This window comes from Arachis duranensis, chromosome 4 (assembly GCF_000817695.3).
Source record: "Arachis duranensis cultivar V14167 chromosome 4, aradu.V14167.gnm2.J7QH, whole genome shotgun sequence".
Classification (NCBI taxonomy): Eukaryota; Viridiplantae; Streptophyta; class Magnoliopsida; order Fabales; family Fabaceae; genus Arachis; species Arachis duranensis.
The window spans coordinates 74,473,405-74,479,862 of NC_029775.3; the positions used below are offsets into that span (position 1 = coordinate 74,473,405).

Consider the following 6,458-nt stretch of genomic DNA (forward strand, 5'->3'; position numbering starts at 1 on the left):
GATGCACCCTGGGCTTGTCATTTTGAGGACGGCTTCACACTTATCCGGGTTGGCCTCCACCCGGCATTGTGTTATCATGAAGCCTAGGAACTTTACGGCTTCCATGGCAAACGCACACTTGAGTGGGTTGAGTCTCATATTGAACTTTCTTAGTGCTTTGAAGACAACTTGGAGGTCGTCTATGAGGTTACTTGGTTCTGCCGTTTTCACCAAGATGTCATCGACGTAGACTTCTACCGTGCTACCGATGAGATCGTGGAAGACTTTGCTCATTAGCCTTTGGTAGGTGGCCTCTGTGTTCTTGAGTCCAAACGGCTTTACCTTGTAGCAATAGGTGCCTCCTGGTGTTATGAACGCTGTCTTTTCATGGTCAAGTCGGTGCATCAAGATCTGGTTATACCCAGACTATGAGCCCATGAATCTGAGGAAATAATACCCTGCCGCTGAATCTACTAGGGCATCGATGTTAGGGAGAGGAAAGGAGTCTTTGGGGCATGCTTTGTTTAGGCCGGAATAGTCGACACACATTCTCTATTTTTCGCTAGCTTTTTTTACTAGGATGACGTTGGATAGCCATATCGAGTACTCGAGTTCTTTGATGAACTCGGCTTCAAGTAGCCCGACTATTTGCTTGGTGACCTCATAGGCACTTTCTTGGGACATTTTCCTTCGTCGCTATGCCACTGGCTTCGCGTCTGGTTTGACGGCTAGTCGGTGGGCCATGACTTCAGGATACAGCACCGGCATGTCTGATGGCATCCAAGCGAAGAGGACGCCGTTCGCCCTTACAACCTCCATGACGGGGCCCTTGAGCTCATGGGGCAAATTTTTGTTTACAAAGGTGAACTGTTCTGCCGACTTTCCTATCTGGAATTTCTGTATGTCCCCTTCCGATTCGGGTCTCAGTTTGTCTTCCATCCTAACATCCAGGTCTGCCACGAACATGCCTACTGCCTTTTTAGACTCTTTCCTCAGGGAGAGACTGGCGTTGTCGCAGGCTACTGTTGCTTCCAAGTCTCCCCTAATGGAGCCGACGGTTCCTCTATCCGTCACGAACTTCATTGTTAGGAATTTGGTGCATATCACGGCTAAGAACTCGTTGATGGTCTTTCTCCCTAAGATGATATTGTAGGCTGTGGAGTCTTTGAGGACTACGAAGTCTGCTATAACCGATTTCCTATCGACACAGGTTCCCAGGCAGATTGGTAAGAATGGTGACATACCTTGGGGGGAGTGCTGACTTCTCCCTTATATATGGTGTTGGGTGGGCCCGTGAAATGACCTAGCCCACTGTCCAGGAAGCTTCTATGAGCTGTCTTGGTTCACGTGGGCGGGTCAGGTCGTGTTGGACCTCGGGTCAGGGCTTTGGATGCTGCCCGAGGGCATTGACCCGGCTGATGGTCTGTCGTATGGGTGATTAGTTGGGCATAGCCCGGGTCGATTACCAGGACCCGACCCGTCGGGTTCTTCCAGCTTGCAGGAAGGTCTGGGTCTGGGTCAGGGGTGGTGTCCCGACCCATCGACTAGTTGGGCTGGACTTGGTCCCTAACAAAAACTATCCAAAAATGGGTGAAAACTGAATTCTGTAGAAAAAGTTATGCATGTTTAAAATATGGTGTCAAATTAAATTCTGCTGATTTTGTAGAAAGCTGGGGTCATGCATACGCATGACATGCAAACGAATTGAAACCATGCATACGCACGATCCATGCGTATGCATGACACCTTGTTTTTCAGAAATGATGATTTTGGATTGTTTAGCCTTCCCAGTCTGTTTGTAACTACGGTGGAGTTTCTACACACCAAAGATTAAGGGTGTGGAGCTCTACTGTTCCTCGAGTATTAATGTAATTACTACTGTTTTCTATTCAATTCACGCTTATTCTTATTGTAAGATATCCATTCGCACCCAAGAACCTGATGAATGTGATGATTATGTGACGCTCAGCACCATTCTCACTTATGAACGTGTGCCTGACAACCACTTTTGTTCTACATGCAAATAAACTTGAATGAATATCTCTTGGATTCTTTAATTAGAATCTTTGTGGTATAAGCTAGAATCCATTGGCAGCATTCTTGAGAATCTGGAAAGTCTAAACCTTGTCTGTGGTATTCCGAGTAGGATTTAGGGATTGAATGACTGTGACGAGCTTCAAACTCGTGACTGTAGGGCGTGGTGACAACGCAAAAGGATAGTAAATCCTATTCTTACATGATCGAGAACCGACAGATGATTAGTCGTGCAATGACAGCGCACCTGGACCATTTTTACTGAGAGGACGGACGGTAGCCATTGACAACGGTGATCCCCCAACATACAACTTGTCATGGAAAGGAGTAAGAATGATTGGATGAAAGCAGTAGAAAAGTAGAGATTCAGAAGGAACACAGTATCTTCATGCGCTTATCTGAAATTTCCACCAATGAATTACATAAGTATCTCTATCTCTATTTTATGCTTTATTTATCTTTATATTCGAAAACCATTATAACCATTAGAATCTGCCTGACTGAGATTTACAAGATGACCATAGCTTGCTTCATACCAACAATCTCCGTGAGATAGACCCTTACTCACGTAAGTTTTATTACTTGGACGACCCAGTGCACTTGCTGGTTAGTTGTGCGAAGTTGTGAAGAATGTGTGTGAACCATAGTATTGTGCACCAAGTTTTTGGAGCCATTGCTAGGAATTGTTCGAGTTGTGAAAAAGTATGAGTCACAATTTTGCCTATCAAGTTTTTGGCGCTGTTGCCAGAGATTGTTTGAGTTTGGACAACTGACGGTTCATCTTGTTGCTCAGATTAGGTAATTTTCTTTTCAAAAAGTTTTCAAAAATCTTTCAAAAATTTTTTTATTTGTTTTTGTTTTTCCAAAAAAAAATATAATTTTCGAAAAATCCAAAAAATTTTTAAAATCATAAAAACCAAAATATTTTGTGTTTCTTGTTTGAATCTAGTGTCAATTTTTAAGTTTGGTGTCAATTGCATGTTTTTAAAATTTGTGCATTTTTTTTCGAAAAAATTTATGCATTGCATTCTTCATGATCTTCAAGTTGTTCTTGACAAGTCTTCTTGTTTGATCTTTAAATTTTCTTGTTTTGTGTTTTTTGTTGTTTTTCATATGCATTTTTGCATTCATAGTGTATAAGCATTGAAAATTTCTAAGTTTGGTGTCTTGCATGTTTTTCTTTTCTTGAAAATTTTCAAAAATAAGTCGGGATGTTCATCATAATCCTCAAAGTGTTCTTGGTATTCATCTTGACATTTATAGTGTTCTTGCATGCATCATGTGTTTTGATTCATAATTTTTATGTTTTGAGTCATTTAGTTGTTTTTCTCTCTCTTCATTAAAAATTCAAAAAATTCAAAAAAAATATCTTTTCCTCATTTTACTCATAAATTTCGAAATCTTTGGGTTGACTTAGTCGAAAATTTTTAAAATAAGTTGTTTCTTGTTAGTCAAGTCAAGATTTCAATTTTAAAAATCTTATCTTTTCAAAACTTTTTCAAAAATCAAATCTTTTTCATTTTCTTTTGTATTTTCGAAATTTTTTTTAAAAATTGATTTTCAAAATTTTTTTCTTAATTTTATTTCATAATTTTTAAAAACTTTACTAACAATTAATGTGATTGATTCAAAAATTTGAAGTTTGTTACTTTCTTGTTAAGAAAGGTTCAATCTTTAAATTCTACAATCATATCTTTTAGTTTTCTTGTCAGTCAAGTAATCCATTTTAATTTTAAAAATCAAATATTTTTAATTTCCTTTTCAAATCTTTTTCAAAACAAATCTCAATCATATCTTTTCAATCATATTTTTTTTTCAAAATCAATTTCAAAAATCTTTTCTAACTCCTTATCTTTTCAAAATTGATTTTCAAATCTTTTTCAACTAACTAATTGACTTTTTGTTTGTTTTACTATTTCTTATCTTTTTCAAAACCACCTAACTACTTTCCTCTCTCTAATTTTCGAAAATCACCTCCCTCTTTTCCAAAAATATTTTTATTTAACTAATTATTTTAAATTTTAATTTTATTCCTTTTTATAAATTCGAATTTTAACTTTAATTTAAAATAAAAACAAAAATATTTTTCTTTTATTTTACTTAATTTTTGAAAACTCCTCTCTCTTATATTCTTCTATTTATTTATTTATCTACTTATACTTCTCTTTTACTCAAAATTCGAACCCTCTTCTCCCCTCTACCTGTGTTCGGATTTTCTTCTTATTTTCTCCTACTCACATAAAGGAATCTCTCTATTGTGGTAAAGAGGATCCCTATTATTATTTTTTGTTCCCTTATTTTTCATATGAACAGGAGCAAGGACAAGAACATTCTTGTTGAAGCAGATCCTGAACCTGAAAGGACTCTGAAGAAGAAACTAAGAGAAGCTAAAATACAAAAATTCAGAGAAAACCTTATAAAAATTTTCGAAAAAGAAGAGGAGATGGCAGCCGAAAATAATAACAACAACAATAATGCAAGGAGGATGCTTGGTGATTATACTACACCTACTTCTAATTTTTATGGAAGAAGCATCTCAATCCCTGCCATTAGAGCAAACAATTTTGAGCTGAAGCCTCAACTAGTTGCTCTAATGCAACAGAACTGCAAGTTTCATGGACTTCTATCAGAGGATCCCTATCAGTTTTTACTGAGTTCTTGCAGATCTGTGATACTGTTAAGACTAATGGAGTAGATCCTAAAGTCTACAAGCTCATGCTTTTCCCTTTTGCTATGAGAGACAGAGCTAGAACATGGTTGGACTCACAACCTAAAGATAGCTTGGACTCTTGGGATAAGCTGGTCATGGCCTTCTTGGCCAAGTTCTTTCCTCCTCAAAAGCTGGGCAAGCTTAGAGTGGATGTTCAGACCTTCAGGCAAAAAGATGGTGAATCCCTCTATGAAGCTTGGGAAAGATATAAGCAGTTGACCAAAAAGTGTCCTTCTGACATGCTTTCAGAGTGGACCATTTTGATGGGACGCCTCAGAGGAAGGGAGTTATTGAAATTGATGCTCTGAATGCCATATTGGCTCAGAACAAAATGTTGACTCAGCAAGTCAATATGATATCTCAGAGTCTGAATGGATTGCAAAATGCATCCGATAGTACTAAAGAAGCATCTTCTGAAGAAGAAGCTTATGATCCTAAGAACCCTGCAATGGCAGAGATGAATTACATGGGTGAAGCCTATGGAAACATCTATAATCCCTCATGAAGAAATCATTCAAATTTCTCATGGAAGGATCAACAAAAGCCTCAACAAGGCTTTAATAATGGTGGAAGAAACAAGCTTAGCAATAGCAAGCCTTTTCCATCATTCTCTCAGCAACAGACAGAGAATTTTGAGCAGAGCCCCTCTAGCTTAGCAAATATAGTCTTTGATCTATCTAAGGCCACTTTAAGTTTCATGAGTGAAACAAGGTCCTCCATTAGAAATTTGGAGGCACAAGTGGGCCAGCTGAGTAAAAAAAATTACTGAAACTCCTCCTAGTACTCTCCCAAGCAATACATAAGAGAATCCAAAAAGAGAGTGCAAGGCCATTGATATTATCAAAATGGCCGAATCCAAAGAGGAAGGGGAGGACGTGAATCCCAATGAGGAAGACCTCATGGGACGTCCCCCAGACAGAAAGGAGTTTTCTATTGAGGACCTAAAGGAATCTGAGGCTTATATAGAGACCATAGAGATTCCATTAAACTTCCTTCTTCCATTCATGAGCTCTGAGAACTATTCTTCCTCTGAAGAGGATGAAGATGTAACTGAAGAGCAAGTTGCTCAATATCTAGGAGCTATCATGAAGCTGAATGCCAAGTTGTTTGGTAATGAGACTTAGGAAGAGGAACCTCCCTTGCTCATTAGTGAACTAAATACATAGGTTTAGCAAACTTTACCTAAAAAAAAAAACAAGATCCTGGTAAATTCTCAATACCCTGTACCATAGACACCATGACCTTTGAGAAGGCTCTGTGTGACCTGGGGTCAGGTATAAATCTTATGCCACTCTCTGTAATGGAGAAACTAGGGATCTTTGAGGTACAAGCTGCAAAAATCTCATCAGAGATGGCAGGCAAGTCAATAAAACAAGCTTATGGATTGGTAGAGGATGTGTTAGTGAAGGTTAAAGGCCTATACATCCCTACTGATTTCATAATCCTAGACACTGGGAAGGATGAGGATGAATGCATCATCCTTGGAAGATCCTTCCTAGCCATAGCAGGAGCTGTGATTGATGTTGACAGAGGAGAGCTAGTCCTTCAATTGAATGGGGACTACCTTGAGTTTAAAGCTTAAGGATCTTCCTCTGCAACCATGGAGAGGAAGCATGAAAAGCTTCTCTCAATACAGAGTCAAAAAAAGTCCCCACAATCAAACTCTAAGTTTGGTGTTGGGAGGCCACAACTAAACTCTAAGTTTGGTGTTGAACCCCAACATTCAAACTCTAAG

The 6,458-nt window shown here is 38.6% G+C and overlaps 1 non-coding gene across 1 annotated transcript; it reads right to left on the reverse strand.

The window, feature by feature from the left end:
• Positions 1–4,860: 4,860 nt before the first annotated feature.
• On the reverse strand, positions 4,861–4,968 carry LOC127747302 (small nucleolar RNA R71). Its single transcript, XR_008009102.1, has one exon. It is a non-coding gene; the product is annotated as a small nucleolar RNA R71 (small nucleolar RNA).
• Positions 4,969–6,458: the final 1,490 nt, after the last annotated feature.